The sequence below is a fragment of the Protopterus annectens genome, chromosome 2.part1 (assembly GCF_019279795.1).
Source record: "Protopterus annectens isolate FY-2018-M chromosome 2.part1, PAN1.0, whole genome shotgun sequence".
NCBI classification, from domain to species: Eukaryota; Metazoa; Chordata; order Ceratodontiformes; family Protopteridae; genus Protopterus; species Protopterus annectens.
Genome location: NC_056729.1, coordinates 658,330,003 through 658,354,141, shown reverse-complemented (window position 1 = coordinate 658,354,141; position 24,139 = coordinate 658,330,003). Strand labels below are relative to the sequence as shown.

Sequence of the window (24,139 nt, the reverse complement as noted above, 5' to 3'; positions counted from 1 at the left end):
CAGATAGTTTTGTGGTGATATATATGATGAGATAGATAGTTTTGTGGTGATATATATGATGAGACAGACCCACGATCCAAAAAAAATTAATTTCTATGCTGTTCATTAAAAACATTACACTCATATAAATTAGAACTCTTAAGTGTTGTCAGTGGTTCTAAATGTAAAACAAATAACAATGGTCATGGCAGATATCCTTGTATTGTACCCATACCTTTTCGAAGGGTAGGTGATGGAGTATTTTAACTCTAACTTTGGGTTCATTATAAATAGATCTTAACAACTCAACAAACTACCAAACAAAACTTACAATGCAAGTTGCCTCATGCAATAACATTTCACCCTAATGAAGGCTATTTCTGCATTAATAATCAATGCTCCCAGCGTTTTCGTTTCAGTTGTGTTTCCCTCATCTATAACACAGTCCATAATAGAATATCCAAGGTGTGTCTCCAAATAACAAACTATATTAATCAGTCCCGGTATTAATTTAATCATCATTCTTGCCAAAATTGCCATTGATAAATTGGAATCATGATTTAACACTGGCACTGTCGTGTATGAAAAAATCAGACTTATGTCCTTTTCCTGCTTTGGTATCACTATCAGCATGACCTCCTTCTGTGACATAGTGACATACACATTTATTTAATCTCCAGCAAATCATTATACAGCTGTGGCAAACCAGGCAGCTCTTCCACTCGTACCTGTAAATTCCAAAATTCATTTGAGAGTCCATCATTACCAAGAGTTCTTATTCTCACCTGACTCTTAAAACACTTCAGATAACTTCTCTAATTTAATAGGTTCCATCAAAGATCCATCTTCTTCTTACATAAATTTCAGTAATTTTCTTTGCAAAACTGCTTATATCCCTTCTCTATTCTCTCCCCATTTTGTCTGAGTTTATTATAAATGCGTATAGTATTGTCTGAAATGCTCAGCTATGATGAACAGATCTTTAATAAAATACAAGCCTCCTTTACTTTTCATATTGGTAATAAAACTCTGTGTTCCTTGCTGCCTCAATCCTACATGCCAGTGTCTTTTAATATTCAGGAGCATTATAAAATATTTTATCCATTTATTACTGATGAATGTACTTATACTTTATATCCTACAACTTTCTGGATCACACACACACACACACACACACACACACACACACACACACACACACACACACACACACATACAAAACCCACTTACTTTTAACAATAAAGCATACATCCAACAAAATGAATGTTTGATACACCAACTGTTCGAACAAATGACCCTAAATTTCATTCTGTCATACAAGTGAACATCTCATATGCAACTTCTGATCAAGCAGAAGAGCTTCCAGCACTGCTTTATCAGATACATCGCATTGCTGAATCTCTGACAACTCCATGCCTCATTCTTCACACACTATACTGATTTGCTTATCATTTGACAGTCACAACTGTACAATCTGCTTGCTACTTTTACCTTTATCACCAGACTAGATCACAAAGCCTGATCTCATATATTTAATTAAAGCATTGATCCTCCAAAAACTCACTACATCTTTAATACCATGTACCATAGAGTGACACAGGAATACAGATTTTTTTCTACAAAACCATATCTGGAAATTAGGGTGACTTTCTTAATCCATTTCCCAAACCATATTAAGAACTTGGTTATGACTGGTGATAATCTTCTGTGTTGTATCAAATGCTGTGAGGTATTGTGCTAGTACAATTAATTCTTACTTATAAAATATAAAAAAAAACTCAACATTCAGAGCAAAATTTGAAATTCTTGAAGCAAGACTCTCTAACAGATCATATATTGAGACAGTATACAGTAGACTAAACTTGCTACTTTGTTTTAAAAGTAAAGAATATCTAAATGAAGCAGTTAGCAATGATAAGCTAAAACGGTTGTCAGTGACAAAGGTTAGCTTGTAATGGAGGGTAAACTACGGCAACTGTAGTTAAACGTATAGTAAAAAAGCATGACACTTTTGGAAAGTGTGATTAAGATTGAAATCCATTAGTGCATACAGGATGTTATTTTTTACAATATATTTTATATTAGGCAAAATATATTGCATATGTTGAGTTTTCACAGTGCTGTCTAAGTGAAGATGGGCACAGAAGAATACATCATGTTGTCGATTACTTATATATAGCCACTGTTGCTGCCACTCAACATTACCCAAGCCAGTTTTTAGCACTGACAAATGTTGTTTGTAACCTATTGCTTATAAAAATTCGGGATGATTGCATTTCTAAAATGTTTCTATATATGTATGGCATTTAGGGGCTGAAGTAAGTTGCATATGTGAAGCCAGATTTTTTTTTTAACAATCACTTGAAATTAATCGCAGCCAAAAATGTTTCTTGCATTTTATGATTGAAAGATGCACCAGTTTTCAAAGATAAGAAATCTAAACCTAGCACTCATCTGTTCAAAAAGCAAAAAATGTTGACTCCATAACTTTACAACTTGTAAAAGATATGTGTGTCTGTTGGGGAACAAAGCTTTCTGATGAGGACGCTGGAAATTGAATTTACATTTTACCTGTTAGAGAGGTAAGAATTTTGAAAATTACTATCAGTAACTCAACAGATTTCGGCCAAAGAAACTGGATTAAATTGAGCTCAGTTCCCCATTCTGCAATCATTATAATTTCCAAGCAGGATTTGCTATTGATTGTTTAAATGAGTATTTAATGGACAGTAAGAAAAAACTGAAAATTATAGATAAAAGGACAGGAGAAAGTATAAGGCCAGGCAGCAGGTATAATTTACAGACAAACTATGATGCAATAAGCAGTATTTAGTATGTGAAGAAGTGGTTATTGTATGAATATGTTAAGAATAAGGTTGGGGGGTGCAGTTTAAGAAGTATAATGACTGTATTTCAGAGGCATGCATTATGTGTAACTAGCGGTAAGGATCAAATAAAATGATATGGCTAACTACTGTATGGTATCTGAGTTGTAGACTGCAAAATCAGAGCAGCCATACCACACCTCATACAGTAATCCCAATACCTGCCTCATAACTAATTATCTTATGAGATAAAATACTATGCAAGAACTACAATTTATAAAGACAAAGTTTTAATTGTATACAGGCTGTCCATATATTCCTGCTTGACACAAAAAGACACCACAATTGCTGTTATGACCAGTTTAATAAGATGCTAACTCAGCTTTATAAATTAAACAACAAATAACCATTACAAGGAACATTCGCAGTTATTATAAACATTAAACAAATACTTATAACAGTTCATATGGCAGCATGGGGAACACTCGCCATACAAGCAGAGTTAAACCTACCACTCACTATAGTTTACCAAGTCAAGCCATGAAGCAATATTCCACTGCTCATTTCCAAAATTGCAATATCTTGCAACCACCAAATGAGGCAACAGAAGAGGGGTTCAAACCCAAACCCCTCTTACTCTTCCTCTTTTACCAGAAAACCCCAAAACGTACACCAAAAGAGAAGGGAGGGAGGGTTTGTGCCAAAACCCACACCAATGAAGCCAACACACTCCTAACCTCAACTCTATATAACCTCTAACTCCTCCCCTCTCCTACTCTACCTCACTTCCTGGCTATAGCACCTCTCCAACAGACACATATATTTTCTTAACCCCTTCTTCACCAACATATTTAGAAGTGAACTATTCCCCCCAACAAGAAATCCAACCAAACCATAAGCTCTGCTTTCAATTTACCCTCAACCTCCCCAGGCATATATGAACAAATACATATCCAGCCAAGCTATATGTGTTCATAAACCCCGTGATTGAAACAAAAAGACACCACAATTTCCATTGCGACCAATGTATCAAGACAAAACTTTACACCTTAAACAGCAAATAACCATTCCAGTAAACATCCACAGTTTTATAAATATTAATTAAATAAATATAACAATTCCTGTGGCAGTATTGCAATGCTCACCATACCACCCTAAATGCAAGCAGTGATAAACCTACTGCTCACTATAATTCAAAAAATCAAACCTGAACACCTTTTTCTCCAACAACAAGACTGCTAATGCAGTCTTTTAAAAATAAAGCAAAATGCACATTAAACAAGTCCAAGCCAGCATCCCATAAACATACTCCATCCATTCTATACCAACTCACATCTCTAATGTCAAAATCCCTTTGATAAATTATACGCAAACACCCAGTCTTACTACCACTCTTGTCACCCTGTGGGTAACAAAATATCTAACCCTCGCTTACCCCATAAACATATCTGCTTACTACCATATCAATCTAGGCATAATCTCTGACCTCACCACAATAATCTGCAGAAATTCTGTTTCCACCATATGAAATCATAAAGGTTAATTTGTTGCTAGATAATTCTGCCAATCTGAAATCTAAACAATGCACAGAAGATTAATTACATATTAACTGGAAGCAAAATAGTCACTGTGTAAAACTAGGTGGAGTGAGGTGTTCAGTGGAAAAACTGCAGATATAATGTGGAAAGTTTTGAAAGAGAAATTGTTTGAGTGCAAAAAAATAAAAAAAATGTTTAACATCAGGATCTAGACACACAATGTTAGGGAAGATATATTTCCATAAGAACAAGATATCTGATTAAGGTGAGTGATAAAAAATATAACACATGGAGGAGAGGTCACACTACAACTTTGAAAACTGAAACAAACAAGCTGAACAAGCAGATTAAGCATAGTGTGAGACAAGATCAGGAAAACATTGGAGAAAATGTATATAAAGATATTGAGAATAATAGGAAACCTTTTTATAGATACATAAGATGTGGAAGGAGTAAAGACATACAAACTGATAAACTGTGTGCAGATTCTAAAATGTATTCTCAGACACAACAGATTATAGATATATTTACAAAATCTTATGCAAAACAGTTTAGCTCCACAAAAGGGGTGATAAGTTGTCCTAGTGACATCCAAGTAACTTCAGGTACTGGAATCAAATTAGAGTATATTGAAAAAGAACTGCCAAACAGGAAGGAGACATGCGCTTATTAAACCTGTCTTTAATGGAAAGGGGAGTAAGACAAACCCAGAGTCATATTGACCCTTAAGTCTACTTTAATTTTGTGGAAAAATAATGGAGAAGGTAATATTGGATAAGGTATTGTCAGAATCAGATACGTTGGGACTTGAAACCATATATCAGCATGCATATGTTGAAAACAGATCTATTACCACCTGTAACATGATGTTCTATAGCAATGCAATAGCTATGAATGAAAAATTGTGCTGTGATGTAATTTATATTGATTAACTTCAGTATTTGACAGGGTCATACACAAAACACTGATCGATAAATTACAACAACTAGGTACTGATGTACTCTTGATAAGCTTGATCGCTGCATGGCTTACAAATAGGACTGTTTGTGCACAAGCTAAACCTGTCTTGCGTTATGGGTTTCAACTCCACACTTACTGACAATTTGAGGATCTCTAGCCTTTTTAACCCTCCTTTACATGAATCATTGGCTATCTTTGAGAAAGTATGTGAAATGTATTTTAGAGACTCATTATTCAAGAATACATTTCAAATGAACAAAGAAGAGTATTTCTGCTGATTAACTTGCATTTATCAATCTCTTAAATGTATGTGATATTTGAGTTATGAAGCCTGATAAAGGCGGAGGTCTTGTTTTCATGGACCAACATGATTACTTATGTAGAATGCAAGTTTTACTAGACAGTGCTGTATATGAACAAGTAAGCCTTAATGAAATTAATGGTGTCTATAGAAAGGTTAACAATACTTTAAGCGACTTGTTTTTAGAATGGAGTATTGATATGGATACTTTGCAGTATTTAACTATACCTGCACCTGTGATCCTAACCTTATTTGAGGCCCCCAAAATCCACAAAGATTTCAGAAATCCACCATTCAGACCTATTGTAGACGGTAAGGGGTCTATCACATATGCAAGTGCTAAGTATGTAGATTCTAAACTCAAACCAGTTGTTAAATCTGAACCTCAAATATGCCATGACTCGTGGCACTTTCTTGATAATATTAACAATATAGATTATAATGAGTATTTGGTGTTTCTTACAGTAGATATTAAGGACCTGTACACCGTTATTCCCCACTAACTAGGTGTACAATGGGTTAGAGAATTCCTTCATTTGAAATGCATGGATGAAAAAGACATTTACATTATTGAAACTCTCTTGGAGATTGTCCTGGTCAATAATTTCCTTTGTTTTAATAACCAACTGTTCTTACAGAAAAGTGGCATAGCTATGGTTGCTTCATGTGGCAGTAGGTTTGCAGATAGTGTTATGGCCTATTGGGAAAGGACTTTGTTGTTTAATAATCTGAAGTTTAAGGAACATGTAGCCTGGTACACTAGGTACCAGGACGACATGTTCTTTTTATGGAAAAGCGATGTTGGTTTCATTCGGCCATTTATAGCCAAAATTACAGCTCTTACTAATTTTTTTGGATTTCACATTTCAAGTAGGATGCGAGGAAATTAATTTTCTCGACATCCATTTAAGCAAAGACAGCTTTAACCATAGATTTAGAACAACTATCTTTCGAAAGCCAACTTATTCTAACGCCTTCTTACATTTTACAAGTTGTCACCCACAACACCAAAAAAAAAGTGGTAGTTTAGTTAAAGGGCAAGCAGTTAGGGCAGCCAGAATGGTGTCTGATTATGAAGATTTTCTGGTTGAATGTGCCCTACTTAAATCCATGTTTCTAAAGAGAGGCTACCCTTTGGCATTTGTGAAACATATTTTTGAAGAGATTATCCATAAAAGACTAGTTGGATATATCCGCCCCTTGTTACATAAAGGATATAACACAGTTTTTGCATCACCACAAGAAGATCCACCTTCTAATCTAACAAGGGACCAGAATTCCAATCATTTTATTAGATTCCTGACAACTTTTTCTTTGGATTCACAGCTTATTAGAGATATTATTGTCAAGGATTGGGCCTTTATTTCAGGGGATAGTTGCCTTAGGAAAATTTTAGAACAGGCTCCCCAGATTACCTTTAGAAGAGGTTCCAATTTGAAATGCCTTGTTGAGAGCACCAAAAAAGTAGTTAAAGGTTGTCCGGGTATGTTCAAGTGTGGCAGATGCCCCCAATGTAAATATATTAAAACAACTAATAAAATAAAAATTAGGGATAGAGTTTTCTACATTGATGGCAAGTTTAATTGTGATTCCCAGGGGGTAGTCTAAGGGGCTGTATGTGACAATTGTGAGGCGTACTATATTGGCAAAACTGAGAGGAAGATCAAACAAAGAATTTAGGAACAACAATATAGCATTCAGAAAAATGTAATCACTAATGCCTTGGCAAAACACATTTTGGAATATCCTAGTCATAAGTTTTCATTTGTGGTTTTACAGCAAGTAAATCATAACATAAGAGGAGGCCCTTGGGAGCTTAGACTGGAAGGGTCAGAATTGGAGTGGCAAATTCGTACATCAGCCCATATGCTGCCAGAGTTGAATAAGACTTTATCAATTAAATGCTTGTTGAAAATAATAGCCCTTGCTAAGTAGCTTATATAGTTTTTAATGAATTCTGAATATTTAAATGTTTAAGTATATTAATTATGAAATACGTTTTTGTGGTCTCAAGATATAATAATATTGCACCTTTTTAAGGTTTAATTGTCTTTGACTTATTTTATATTTTAATTTAATATTTGATTTCATTGAGTAGTTTAAGCAACATGTATTTTTATCTTATTTACATTTATAATATGCAAGCATGTATAATTGCGTTTTTAAGAATCCAGTTTTTAACAGTGAGATTTTGTCTAAATAAGACAGATGACTGCAAACTGGGAGCCATTATTAATTCCCCAAATGATGTGGATACTCTACAAAAGGGCCTTACAGAAACAGATGCTTGGTGCCAGAGCCATGGGCTCAAGCTCAATGCCAAGAAATGTATTGTTATCCCCTTTGAAAAAAACATGTATCCATGAATTACCATATAGGTGGCAGTACACTAAACACAGAAAGTGTGATAACAGACTTAGGGACACAGGTGGACAGTGGTCTCACCTTCGATAACCACATCGCCACAACAGTCAGGAAATCCTTCTATGTGGCACACATCATCACAAAGGGCTTTTCATCCAGAAAAAAGGAGGTCATTGTCCAACTGTACTCATCCCTCATTAGACCCATTATAGAATACAACGCCCATTTGGTATGTACCTCTCAAGACATCTGCAACAACTGGAAAGGCCGCAGAAATACCTCACTAAAAGAATCACAGGCCTAAAGCAGATGCCCTATACTCTGTCGCATATCATCTACTCAGAGGCGATCTCTGCTTAACATACAAGGCCATGTCAAACCCAGAGCTGTTGGACATGCTACACTTAAAGAAATCCCAATCCCTCAGAGCTACATGCTCCAGGGATCTAAACCTTGTCATCACAATAAACAAAACATGCTGGAGGGATAGGTTCCTGACCCAGAGACTCCCCAGACTCTGGAATAGATTGCCCATACATGTCAAGAAGAGTGCCTCTTTGGACCTCTTCAAGAGGAACCTTGACGATTGGATGGGAGAAAGGAAATTCACCCCAGGGATCACGTCAGTCGCCCTGCTAGACAGGGGTCCAGGAAAGTAAATAATGTGGGAAGAAATAGCCAGGGAATTGTTATGGCTAGGCTTGTATAGGCCCTAGGGCTGATAGCCTAGTACCAACCTATGAACCTATGAACCTATGAAGTATACTTGGTTCTATAGAAGTTTACTATCCACTTTACCTTTGTCATTTCTTATTTAATTATTTGATACAATTTGTGACATCACAATCAATTAAGGTTTTGTATTGGTTGCTTGGAGTGGTTTTTTGTATTTAAGCATGATGCAGTCTTTTATACACTTTTAGTCAGAAGAAGTTGGGGTATCATCCCCAACGAAAGCGCTTACTTTAATAAAGTATTTTGTGTGTTGTGTGTTCCTGAAGCTTGCTTGCATTATTTTTATTTGTGTGGATTGGGCTTAAGCTTCACTTGACGAGTCCTTTCTAGAATTTTTCTGAGGTTTCTGTCATGTTCTGCTTCATTACAACCTCCTACCAGTATGTTGTCTGCTATAATAGCACAAGGATACCCAGAAAAGAGTTGCTCCATTGCACGTTGAAAGACTTCACTTGCAGAATTTATCCCAAACGGCATTCTCAAAACTCTGTACCTGCCAGAGTACTGAATATAGTGAGCAATGATGATTTCTTATCAAGCTGAATTTGCCAAAATGAGCTCTTTGCGTCTAAGACCGAAAAAATTGTGGCATTGAGCATCAAGGCTGCGACTTCTTTGACTGTGCTCATTGGATGATGAGGTATTTAAGTGCTTTGTTCAAATCCCGTGGGTCAATACATATTCTGATGTCATCTGAGCTTTTCTTATGAGTTACTACCATGAAAGGTACCCATTCAGCTGGAGATGCAAATGGACAAATTACACCTTGTCACACCATTTTATCTAACTTGGCTTTGACTCTGTCCTGCATGGCTATTGGAACTTTACGTGCTGGCCTGATAACTGGACTGACCTCTGAGTCTAACTTCATGGAATACACAAATGAAAGCTTGCCTAGTTTGTCTTCGAAAAGATCAGCATAGGTAGAAAAAGATGTGCTGTGCAAAATTAGAGTAGCCATCCCATTTTCAAACTGTCTCTGAGCACTAATAATGACTGGACATGCCTTTTAACCACATAAAATAATAAGTCATAGCTTCTCCCAGTAGACTAACATGAAAGCACTACTTAGCCTTCAGTTCGAATTTCTTCATCTCCATAAGCAGCACCTTTCGCACACCTTGTCAATGCAAGCCTTTCACCTTTACACACTCTGGAAAATGTTGACATAACATTGCACTTGGAACCTGTATCAGCTTTGAGTTCTGTGGGTTTGCTGTTTATCTGAACCGTACAAAATACTTCATTATTTGCCCTTAAATCTACTGTATTGACTGTTTCATGAAGCACTGACACACCATCAACATAAAGAGGAGAATTGCCACTGACTAACTTATCAACCCATTTCTTAAAATGGTTCCTTCTAATAAAAGAATGTGGGCCTTCTGATTTACAAAATCTTTTGAAGTGATTCCATTGATTGCATTTGTGGCATCATTGACCAAAAGCAAAACACTTTTCTCTTTTAGATTCATGGCTTCCACCACAATTATGACAGTTGGCTACGAAACTGGATGGCACCTGTTCAACCCCACCCTTAGGCTTTTTAGCTGACTCACTCTTATGCTTCACTGAGACTGTGCAAAGTCTGGAATTTGCTAGAAAGTTCTGGGGTTAACCATTGAGTGCTGCAGGGGTTACAGCTGCTGCCACATATCTGGGCCTGTTTATTTTAATAACATGCTGCATACTATCAACATGAGCTTTATCACTGTGCTTTCTAGAGCTATTTATATTTGTAAGCATATTTGTGTGCTTTTCTGTGAGCTCGTATATCTGACAAATCTCAATGGCCTAATTCAAAGTTAAATCCCTGTCACAAACATAATCTTTTTCACAGCATCATCTTTTACACCACACACAATTCTGCCTTTTATCAACTCATCCCTTAAGTCACCAAATCTGGCATGTTTTAGCCTTATCTCTAAGATCAATTAAATATGCTGCAAAAGTTTCACCAGGCTTTTGATTCCTTGTATAAAATAAGTGCCTTTCCATTGTAAATATTTGTCTGGGGGTTACACATTTCTCTAAATTTACATTTTAAGCACTCTGGGTCCTCCCTTGACTCAGTTGGTACAGCAATATGACAGTTTTCCCCCTCTACTGTCAAGATAGCAAGTGCATACACAAATGAGCACTCCCTTTCTATGGCTTCTGACCCAGCTAAATTAAGTAGAATAAATGCCTTTACATGGACATCTTTATCAGAAAATGCAGCCTATATGAAAATGTATTACTCTTCATCAAACACTCTCCAGTTCTCAGCAATATTACTGTCAAACACAAGTGCACTGGGTTTTCAAAATCCATCTGCCATGCCCACAAAATATGTATAAACACTGAAAATATGGCCCTTGTAATTATGTATGAACAAACTTTTCTGTGAGTTTGTAACAACATTCAAATGCATAATAAACTCTTCAAAATATTGTACTTTGCAAAATATGCTCTGTAATGGCTGTACTTTGTGAAAAAGCTTTACTGTAACACTGCACAAACATGCAAACACTTTATACATTTCAGATATCTTTACTTAATATGAAAACACATATGCTTTGTGAAAATGTAGTTGTTTCCCCTTATTTTATTTGTTTTATGCAATTTGGACTTTATTTCAAACATTTATCAATATCTTACATATTAGTTTATGCGAATATTATTACAACGTTCTGTATACCCTCGTTTTATATTATCTGAAAAGGAAATAGTGCTGAGCAAATTTTTATACCTGAAATTCATTTCTGATCTGTTTTCCAAAGTTTGTTCATTTAGGAATGATCCACTCCTGTATATTCCATCAGCATCTAAACAAGTGCCTTAAATCATTTCAGCTAAGCCGTTTCTGACACCATGTCCTTTAGACATGCCACTTCTGACACCATGTCACTTGTTCATCTCTAACACATATAACAAGAAGGCTTGGGGTTTTGTTCAGATACTTTAATACATACAAACACATCAGGATGGATAGCAGCATCATAAAATATGAACAAACTAGTTAATAAACAAAGCCTACATACATACATACATACATCTCAACAGCTAACTACAAAATGGCAGTCAGGCTCACACATGCTCAGTATTTATACACTTGTGCAAGCTCTTGGATAGCTTCTTAAAGGTATATACACACACATTTATCTACAAGTACCCTCAGGAGCAGTTTTTACCCTATCTTACACAGCATCGTTATCATATCTGCTGTGACCTCGTCTGACCCTGCTGCTTTCCTTGACTTCATTTTCCTTAGTGCTGCTCTTACTTCTTCTAGGGTGGGCTCCTCTTCTTCTCTCATCGTAGGCTGTTTCTGGGGCAGTTCAGCTTCTGTGGAGTTTTCTTCATTCAGAAGCTGCTGGAAATACTCCTTCCATCTGCCTTTAATGTACGCTGGACTGGTAAGCAGATTGTTGCTGGCATCCCTTATGAAGGATGTCTGACTATCTTTTTTATGTTTCTGTCTTTCCCTTGCAACCTGATATAGTTTCTTTTGCCACCTACCAAGTCACTTTCCAGAAGCTGGTAGAGTGCCTCCAATCCCCTATTCTTTGCTATTGCAACTGCTTTCACAGCTTCTTTGTTAGCCAACCAATACTCCTTCCTTGCCTGGTATGTCTTTTCTAACTCCTACTTTTTCCTGCATTCCTTCTTTCTTTTGAAGGCTTCCTGGACTTCTGCATTCCACCACCAGCTTTCCTTATGTACCTTATTTCCTTACCTGGCTCAGCCACATATCAGTTCTGTAGTCCTAACACATGCTGTTTTGAGGTGCTGCCATTCTTCTTGAACTCCATCTATTTCCTCTTCTTCTTGGAGTGCTAGAGCCCTGAGTAATTCCTTGTACTTTCTCTCCTGTCCCCTTCCAGGGCTTCAGCCTGGTCTCCGTTGACTTTAGAGCCTTCTCTGACTGCTTGCAACTGATTTTGCTGTGGGCCTACTTTATTACTGGTTTGCAATCACTGATTCTATCCAAGTGACCTTTTCTTACTAGGAGGAAGTCTACCTGAGTTGCATGTTGGCCATTCTTGTATATGATCTCTGAACAATTTGTTGGCTACTATCAAGCCATTTGCCATACAGAAGTCTAGAAATGCCCACGGTCCTGATATGTGCATTCAAGTCACTCATTAACACCAATTCCTGCTTTATCTAGTAGTCTGACTCTCTTCCTCACTATCACAACCCTGCTGTGGGGAATAGACTGTGATTATAAATTACTGCCCTATCATTATCACTAATTCTGATGACATCCCTCATTGCCTTCTGAAGGTCTGTCTCTCACCACAATTCTGACACATTTTTATCCTGTCCTCCTCTTGAGTAATAGACTCTAGATCCCAAGCCAAGTCTGCTGTACTGCCCTTCCATCTCATCCACTTCCAAGCTCCATCCTGTCAGTGAACCTATACTGAGTGTAGCAATTCTTAGTTCATGTTTAGCAGGTTGATAGGTTTTACATTCAGCTTTCACTATCCCAGGTAACCCAGGCTGGGCAACTGGCCAGCCAGTAGCTTATTGTCCCAGGATGTGTTTTGGTAGGCACACATGGGCCTGGCCATTAGGGGCAAAAACACCCCTCCCTACATTAGCATGGGTCCCGGGCATGGGTTGGATCCTCAATCCACTTATCACTGGTAACTACTCATGCCCATTTTGATGACATTAATCAACATAACTAAATCAGCTAGAGCCATATTTTACACCATTGAGTAGCTAGCTCTGCCATGGCACACAGTTTGTGATCCATGTTCTCCTATCCAGAGGGTACTGCGCACCACAGTAGATGCCCAAAATGGTTTGTCTCTACAACTCTTCCCCTTATAGGGCAGCAAGTAGAGTCTGTGCTGCTGCCCACAGCTCCATTCATTAATGAGTTTGAGATGAAAACACTCAGCATGTTTTTCAAAGGTGGGAAGGAACCCACAGTGTCACAGGGAGAACATGAAAACTCCAAAAGCAGGCTCTGACACTAGGTCAAGAGGGTGGGAGGTTGGCATAATGGTTAAAGTGTTTACCTTACAAACACAAGGTGCAGGGTTTGATTCTCACATGGGGTAATTGGCTAGGCTTAAAATAGCCCACAAGAGCAGTTAGCCTAGTACTAATCTATGAACCTATCAAACCTTACATCTTCTGCATGGGAGGTGAAGACCTTAACCATTTTGCCAACTGGTCATATACATTTACTAATCCATTTTGAAAATACTTTACTTAACAGATACACAACCTCATACACTGAATCAGAACCAAGGATGATAACTTTTCTGGAACTAGTGCTTAAAAAGGCTAAAACCGCAATTACAATTACATGGGAAGTCTCCCCAGCCACTATATATATATATATATATATATATATATATATATATATATATATATATATATATATGTATAGACTCTTCACTCCATCATTAAGTTAAGGAACATTACATATTGAAATATTTCATCTGCTGAGTCAACCCTGGGCCACCTCCTTACCAACAAATGGCTGCCATGGCTTTCTATAACATATGTGTAATTTCTTTGAGACCTAATAACTCTGCAATTGCATTTACCCATTTGGTGGATCTTTTCATAAGGCATAGGATTTTCCTCTACCTCTCCATTCCCCTGCTGTCCACTGTTTTATTAAGTAGAGGAACCTGCAATTCTCCAAACTGACTACAGGAAGGCCCCTTTAAATGAAGGGACATGCATGGCATGATTCTGTCAGCTGATTCCTGAAAATGGTAACTCCTACTAAACCTCTATGGAATAAAATCAATATAGCATCATTGTATATGCCTGTCTTTCCCATCTGGAATAGTTATTCAAGAGTAACTACTGATAACTCATAATCCATATTTGATCTGTATTTTGATGTTCTTACATTTTCTTTATACTTTATTTCATATATATTGACTAAAGTTATCAGTTAATAAGCATATAGTGTTTGTGGTTCCACCTTCCCCTTCAACTGAACATTCTACAAAAAAGCCACACTCATATTCAACCACTGAACTCATATATATTTGGTGGTAATCTAGCAATGCTGTTTTAATCACAGAAACCTTTACTCTTTAATTTGGGCTATAAACTAATGAAATAACAAAAACGTCATAAGTTTTGATGGCAGACAAGGACCTCTTGGCCTATGCAGCCTATTCATTTTTCTTTGTTCTATGTGAGAGTATATGATGGTACCTCAAAGCACAATCTGCAGAATCTGGTTTCATCAAAACAAGTTCACTGAAATATCAGTTCTATCAGACTGGGGCCATCAAACTGCTATAAAGTTGCTGCCAGCTAGGTAAATGTTTCCTACTTCATCAGTTCTGCAGCTTCAGAACTGGCATGTATAAATTAAGGAGTTGTGGGGAGGTTCAGCAACTTGCCCTCACAAAAACATGTGGCTGTAATGCAATACATTTGATTTTAACAGACTTACACACTGGCATTTTTCATTTAGTTGTGGGTTGGTAGTTCATCAGTTTTCTGTAGACCTAGATATCATTACCTTGTTTCTTTTTTTTTCCACTTTGCAAAACAGTTGACTTGTATCTTTGCCTTGTTTTGAAGAATTGTCACTGTTTCTAGTAGCACCACCTCTTTATGGTAAACTTGCATTTCTGCATTCCACTATATGAAAACTGAACTCACTTGCTGGAAAGTATGAACTAATAATATCACTTTACCATTCTTTGAGGATAACAGTGCATTGCTTTTCATTTTACCTTTTTGCATTCCAAGAATATTTTTGTGAAGCATGAAGTAACCCAGTAATAACATGTGCAGAACAGCAGCAGCACAGCAGCCAAATGAATGACACGGCTTTGCTCTCCAGTTTTGCTCCTGCCTGGGGTACCTTCTGCATGGAGTTTGCATGTTCTCTCTCTCTTTTTGTCTAAGTGGATTTTCTCTGGTGTCTCTAGGTCCCTCCCACATCCCAAAGTCATTCTAGTAGGTGAACTGGTAATACTCAAAACTGCCTAAAAGTACATGTGCAGGGTATATGTCTGGATGCATCTTGCATAGGGCTGGCATTTCCATGCCATACACATATTGTTTGTTGGGATAGGCTCACAGTTTACTTTGACTCAGATAGCTTGTCATATATTTAGTATTATATCATATTAGCAGTTACGTGTTCCATAGTCTCTAGTTACCTACCCTGAAGGAACATCTTTCATAGGTTCAGTCACACATGCCCATAACATAACTCCTAGATGAATAATAGTAAAACGTCTTCAAAGTTGTTCTTCAAGACTGCACACAAACTTATCTTTTTTTTTCTTTTTATTCTTACTGTGCTTTCAAATTTTACATTCTACATAAAAAGTAGAATAGATAGTGCACGTTTATTATTTGCATAATTTGGAATATATAATTTGAAAATAAAACTAATCACTTCTGCAGCATTATAACAGTTATAATATCTGCCAAAGGTGAGACTTGTGAGCTGTGGTTTGAGGATTATTCCATCCTGGAGTACTTTAGCTGTCTGATCCCACAGACTTCGTCTTTATGATTAAGCCTGATCAAAAGGTAATTAATCTCACCATGATTCCCACCCCTGCCTGACAGGCATTATATGTATAATATTGAATCATTTTATTCCAAATTATGTTCCAGCTTTCTATTAACCAGTCTCGTTTACTACACTGCCAGAATGTGATACAAGCACTATGGAAATTAGTTTTGTAGCTACTACACAAAATCACTGTTAGCACGCATATGACATGTAGTTTTTATTGCCTTTTTTCATGGGATAGTAGCATAAGGCTGTGATAACTGTTTATAGAAATATTAATAACCAAAATTGCAACACTTTCACTTGACAAATTAGACCTACAATCATATCTGGATATGGCCCTCTTCACTAGCATTGGAATTTCACTGCTGCCACCATGTGGCAACATTGAACATCTGCACAGTTAATGTAGTAAAAGAAATGAGTTTTAACATGTAATATTACCATTTACAATAAAGTCATGCTGAACTTTTCTACTGCTTCTGAGAAAGTAATTGTATCCTTCCTTTTGCTTAATCTGTTTGATCTCAACCTGTTACTATGAATTACAAGTCTCACGGCTTTTGCATCACTTGCTGTTTGCTGTGCATGGATATATATACATATATATATATATATATATATATATATATATATATATATATATATATATATATAGTCGAGTTAAAGAAAACTTTATTATCATTCAGAACTACACAGCAGTGTAGCTGAAAGAAATTACAGTGCTTCATTCTCAATGCAGGAAATAGTTGCACGTATAGATAGAGAAAAATTAATAAAATATCCCAGTAGAAATTTAATAAGTAGCAATTTGTAAGTAAAGTAGGACAGCAGTGACCCACACTCATCCCAGAACAGGAGACTTATGAAGATAAGGAACAATATGAAGGTAATGTTGTCAAAATAAAATTGAAACAATAGCAGCATATCTATGATTAGACTGAAGTATTGCACAGTTTGTATATTGCACTTTACAGTCCTTCAGTGTGTAGGTGAGGCATCTTAGTATTGCACTTAGTTATTACACATCCATAAAATAAGTCCCATTGATAGGCTAGAAAATAATGGAAGGACACAAGCCCAAAATCAGGAACATTTTTCTTTAAATACTACTCTAAATCACTTGAAAATAATTAATAGAGGAGATTTTGCATTGATACACATTTTCTGAAAAATAAAAAGAATGACACTGTAATGTCTGGCATTATAGATTGCCTGTATTCCTCAATGGTTTACCAAAAATAAAAAATAGCAGAATGGACAGGGCAAAATATGATGCCAAGTCAGGGACAGCTGGCATGTATGGTTTTATGTCTTCAGCAAAAAACTCCTAATAAGCAGAAGAGCAACACATTTTTTCAGTGCAAATACAGGCAAACTAAAAATTCAAATACATCGTTAAGCATACAATCGTCTGAACTGCTTTCTTATCGCTTACATTTCTGTATTTTTTGTCTGTGAAATGTTCTGTATTTCACCTGGGCTGTGCCAGAAATTGGTCAGTATTGGTCAGTGCACTACCCTGGTAAATAAATAAATAAATAAAAATTAAAAAAGGGACCATATATTTGTTATACAGCACATTGGCTAGGTGAGTGGCATAATTGTCTCTTCAACATAGAAGATTGTGATTGGGTCGCTGATTGTAACTTAATTATTATACGTTCCAGTCAAAGATGCCAAGAAAGTCACCTTGAGAGTGAAGCTTGGCATCCACATCGAGAACACATAATATGCAGTTATGAATGGAGATCCAATCATAGTTATTTTTATTGCATGGAAATTAATATGAAAAAAAAAGTGATATGTTCTGTTGACTTTAAAGTCAATAAAGTAGTGGGGAAGTGGCTGACTTCTGTATATATTCTCTATGTAAGGTAATCTGTTAGTTCAAAATTCCTTGTGTAGTTTAGCAGACAGCAGGTAGAAAAGGGAGTTGAAACTATGCTGTTTCTACCTGCTGCAGCTGTTTAATGGTTCGCATGTCTGCTTTTAGTGGAGACTCGTCTTTAACAGTGCATAGGAGTTGAATTGTTAAGCACCATTCTAAATGTTGTTAAGGTTAGGTCTTGTGCACTGAACCAGGTTTTAATTTTGACATTTTTTGAGCATAATCATGCCGCTTTATGCACTACATATCATTTATGTTTGGGTTTAAAATCCTGAGGGCCAGGGTTTAAACTAAGAGCTATCCTTTCAGCTTTTTACAGATTCTTGGCTGGAGCGCCTTCTGTGTGGAGTCTGCATGTCCTCCCCACGGTCGAGTGGCATTCGAAAAACATGCGAGAATGGGCGTGCCTTCGTTGAAGGTTGGGCATCGGGTTGACAGATTGGCACCGTAAAAATCTACTGCCAATTATTAGCGGACTGGAGTTCCACTGTGGCGACCCCTAACTGGGAAAAGCCGAAAGAAGAAGGAAGCACGCCATAGTTTATTCTGAAATTACAGGCCATCTTTTGATTTGCAGAAATGTGACTATGGATCCCGGATCAACAACATTTTGTGAGAAGATTGAGCTTTGGATTAGGCTCAAGGTTAGGTTTTGGTCTACACTTAGGTTTGGAGTTACGTTATTGTTTGAAAGTGAGAAAGTTTTATTTATTTTTATCATGCAGAAGTAAAACTCCTTTCTAAACAGAATGTACTTGCTTATTTGCTACATTTTTCAAATACTTTATTATTTTTTTTCATTTGTTTACTTGTACATTTACAAGAGAGAGAGCTTTACTTATCTTAAGGTATATCTTGGGTCTTTTGCTGTTCAATGACATTTTTATACAGTACCACTTCATGTGTTGTTACATTTGATATGTACATGAATAGCTACTTTCAATGGAAAATAAATTATAAAATTTAAAATTATTACTGCAGAAAGCTAAAAAGAACTGGTGTAAGCATTCTTTCTAAATGCATAGATTTGTCACAATAGTGTAGCAAGCTGAAGTAGATGGTGAAAGTCATTGTTTTAAAGATGCTTGCAGAGTGCAAGGAGAGATCCTGAAACAAGTAAGAACCTGTAAAGAGTCATCAGGAGCTCACAGTAATTAGCATAGCTCTAAACTGTCCAGATTTTCACAGAATGTCCAGATTTATTACTCATATTTTTGATTTCTCATAAAACTGTAGTTTTCTGGCAAATCGGTGATAAATCACTGGGGACTGAAGTTAGAAAATAATGGCGTACATTTGATTTTCAGATTTCATGTCCTTCAAAAAACTCATGCTAATATAAAATCTGTTATTCTATCAGCTTTCTAAGTTTGTAAGAAGAGCACTATTTAAAAAGTGTCCCTGTTTGTGTCCTTCGTACCCCCACACAAACACACACACACACACACTATTTGTAGCTTTGTCCAGATTTCTTGTTCTACGAGATTGATAGGTATCAGTGACCTTTAACTGAGACAGGAGTGTAATGAACAAGAAATGAAGTGCAACTGAGCATCTTCATATCTTCTGGCAAGCAACAACATAACTGTGAATCAAGACATACTGTCACCTACGCAATGGCAGCAGACAGAAAATGTCACAATTAAATGCCTTGAAACTGTATTTATTGAATCTTCTTAAATGACTCACAGATCCTTAACTCTTCTAAATGTTATAAGGAAAAGGAAAATAGCTTCACATAGTTTTTTGTCTGTCAGTTGTAGAAAATTAATTTTATATTATGCCATGTTTAAAGGATGAATTATCAGTTGTATGACACCAAATGACACAGTATTCTATATCCTAAATCACATTCTTACTTTTGGTTATGAACTGGATTGCAACATATATCACTAGGCAGTTACTTTACTGAGTAACTGGTTTTATTCCTGAAAGGTTAAAAGGAATGTTAACATTAAGAGACCACACCACCTTTAACTATCAGAACAATATGATCCATGATATAATATACCATATCTTGATGTCTTATTTATTAAAGTCATTGAATGAGTCTAAATCCTGTATCTGACAACAAAGCTGATACATTCTACATACTGTACCCCCTGACATATAAAGTGCTTCTGTTTAAGCTGCAGTAGAAGTGTGGATGTGCACAGGTTCAGATTATTTTTAATTATTAATTATGATATACTGGATGCCAATAAATTGTGTTATGCGTGCTGTCACTCTTGACAGCCAGTCATTTAAAGGTCGGGGTAAAAGAGCTGACTGATATTTCAGCTACAAGAGCAATGTTCCTAATGGTCTGTAAAACCTGTCTCAACAAATGGCACAAGCCATGATAGTTATCCTAACAGGGACGCCTGTTCTGGCTTCAGAACTTTAACTTTTACTTTGGGGTTTAAATTATTTTTGATTTCTTATTTGGTGTCCTAACTGAATTAAACTGTTGCTGAATTTCAGTGCTCAGTGTAAATTATTTTTTCTGTTTATGGAAAGCAGCCAGGTTTAGGCTTTTCAATACTTTCAAAAAATAAACTAATAAAAAGTCACTCAATGTGTTTTGTGATTGGTGATCTGTCCTAGCTGTTGTGTACCAAAGGAACAGTTTCTGCAGATGCTACCCCACAAACACTGTTATGAACTATGAAACATGTTTTTACTTTGATCAGCCTTAATTCTGTAACATAATTCCTGCTGATAAACAGGATTTCATTACATTTTCTTCATAGCAAGAGTAGTTGATGACCATATCTAACATGCCCATCAATATTTAACCATCTTCCAGCTTTACATCCTCCCTTACCCTTGTCCTGTTTCATGTCCTCTTGAATATCTTTGTGGATTCCATCTCCATCACCCATTGCATTTGTCTATTCTATGCCCTCTCAGTGAAAAAGAAATGTTTTTGGAAATCTAGTGATAGTCTTTACAATCTCCTATGCTCTTCTACCTATGTTCTTTCTGTTCAAAATGACCCTTTCATATTTCCCTGAAATGATATTGTACGCCAAAATAATGTCCCCATATCTTCTGTTCTCAAAAGAGAAAAGCTTTGGCTCCTCTAGCATCTGGTCACATTTCTTCCTCTCCATCATGTGGATCTTTATATTAGCTTCTGTCTGAGTTCTTTCAAGTAGCTTTTATGTCCCTTCTCTTATGTGGCCTCCAGAACTGTACACAATACTCAAGGTATAGCCTATATACTGCTCAACTGTCCAGAATTTCACACAATATCCAGATTTTTGTATCATATGTTTGAGCCATTGCTTGTAAAATGTATGTTTTTCTGGCAAAATCATTGAGGATTGCAGTCGCTAAACAGTGACAGACATTTGAGTTTCCGACTTTATACCCTTTAGAAAATTATGTCAGTAAAGTTAAGTACTAACAATCAGCAATGTTTAGAGCTAGTATGCAATAATTCTGCCTACTGAAACCCAAAGGAAATAGATAACATCTTCACTGACAAATTTAGTGCATATTTTATTCGACTCACTGTTACTGCTATTCTACAGGTTCTGCAGTCATAGCCACACCCTTTAATTATTATGAAGGAAGTCCAGTCAGCCTTGTCAAAACCAAAGAACACCTAACTCATTCATCAGCCCAGATAACATACCAGGTTACATGAATATCAGTACAAAATATGGCCTTTCGAAACCCCTACTTAGGCTCTTTAATCTAAAGCTGTCCATGTGTTAAATGGTGATGCCATTATACAATGATGGTCCAACAACAGACCCTGGTAATTAAATTATGTTGTTGAAATGGGTATCTTGAGAAAATGTAGCAATTGTCTCTTGTTTATTGACAACCACCTACTACACTAACAAGTGACTCACTGAGTGCAAGATGTAATTATGTAATGTAAATGGAGGTAAATCTGTCACATGAAGCCACTATAATTAACAAGCAGGTTGTCAGTACCATATAACACAACACTAAACAAATCACACACAGCAAAGACTGAATGCAAAGACCTACATATGCTGAAGCTCTAAGCCACAGAGGTCTTCTAAATGTAACTCAAGAACCAGTACCCCAGCAGGCTCACAAAAACACATCACGGGCAGCACCCACCATGAAGCAGCTACATGTCACATTGACTCAATTCAAAACCCAATAAGCCAGACCTCCACAAAATCCAACAGACTCATCATAAGTGGCTCGATAGTGATGCAAACTGATGCAGCAATTACTAGGCTATACAAATGGTGCACAGTCAAATGTCACTCTGGTGCTAGGATTTACACATCATGCAAACATCAAGTCCTTGCACCACAAGTACACATATCATACAGTCAATGAGCATGTAAGTATAAATGACTTGAGATGTACTTCCCTGGACTACATGAAGAGAAACATGATTAAATTCAAGGAATATGCATCATGGCAGGTATGATCCTATCCTTCAGCCAGTAATGCAGCTGGGGCAGGGCAAGAGTTGCAACTGCCCCGGGTGCAAAGTGTTGCGGGATATCATCAACTGATCTGATTGATTTTAAAACATTGCATTTGTGGTCAAACCTGACTGCTGTAGCTCTCTGTGTGTTCTAAACTATAGTAGCTACTTGCTATATTGTAGCAAGCAATTTGCTGCAATTTAAAAGTAAAAAAAAAAAAAACTTTTTTTTTTAACTAAAACCTGAGTGCTGTGCAGCCAGGCAGGATAAAAACTGTAGCAATTTTTGCTAGATTTGTAGCAAGAAGTTTACTACAGTTTAAAAATATTTTTTAAGACTGCTACCATTTAAAAGAAGAACTTTTTTTTTTTTTTTTTTTTTTTTTTTTTTTAATAAAGGAAGGTTGGAGGCAGGGCACAACAGCAGGGCCTGAATGGCTGGGGCAGGAATGGGAGTTTCAGTTATGACTATTACAGTTACAATGAAGTGCTTTCTTTTTTTCATTTTTTTTTTTTTGCTCTTCACTTGAAGAGCTGAGAGGGTGGGGCACTGGCTCATAGTACCGGCCCAGGGTGCTAACTGAACAAGCTACATTTTTGACATTATCAAGAATGATGCCACAACAAGAAAAAAAAGCAGAATCAGCAGCTGGCTTAGCTTCTGGTGTAATTTAAAGGGAGTACAATATATATCAGACTGGAAGGAAATGGCAGACGTACTAACTTTCTTGCCAGGGATGGCCTACACCTCTCCCCCAAGGCTTCCGTATTTTAAGACCTTGTCCAGCTCCATAGTGCTTTCTAAGGCTCCCAATGTAACTAAACAGTACCTGGACAGCATTAAGGTATTGGTGCTCAATGCCAAGAGCCTTAATGAAAACCCTTCATACCCTGCAAGCAGTACTTACCCTGGAAAACTTTGACATATGCATCTTCACAGAAACATGGCTCAAGACCAATGAAAGTACTCCACTCCATTGTTGCAGGGCTTCAATGCCTATCACTAGTACAGACCCACTACATTAGATGAATGCACTAAAGGTGGATGTGTCTATATATTCTTTAAAAAACTAGCTCACCTCTAGATAAGATAATGATTTGGAACTCCTTCAAGTCAAACTCTCTATAAATAAATCCCCCTTATCACATCATACCTAAATACAGGACCTCCTCTATGTCCCTTTTATCTCATACTACTTTTCTAACCACTATAGAGTCACTGTTTATTAAGCAAAATACTATTCTTTTAGGAGACTTCAACTATCCCTCCATAAATTGGGAGACTTGTGCATCCTCACAGATTATAGATATATTTACAAAATCTTATGCAAAACAGTTTGTCTCCACAAAAGAGGGGGTAAGTTGTCCTAGTGACATCCACATAACCCCACATACTGGAATCAAATTAGATTATATTGAAAAACAGCTGTGCAAACTGGATCCAAAGAAAGCACAGGGAGGAGACAGAATTAGTAACAATGACCTGAGAACACTTCATCAAGAACTTACAGTACCGTTATATTTATTATTCACTAGGTCATATAAGTATGGGGAGATTCCTCAAGATGTGAGACATGCGATTATTAAACCTGTTTTTAAGGGAAAGGGGAGTAGGACAAACTCAAAGTCAAACC

General features: G+C 36.7%; 1 protein-coding gene across 1 annotated transcript in view; it reads right to left on the bottom strand.

Annotated features, from left to right (window-relative positions):
- The window catches only part of EFR3B (EFR3 homolog B), a 2,101,782-nt gene that overhangs the window by 480,195 nt on the left and 1,597,448 nt on the right, over positions 1 to 24,139 (bottom strand). The window lies entirely within an intron of this gene.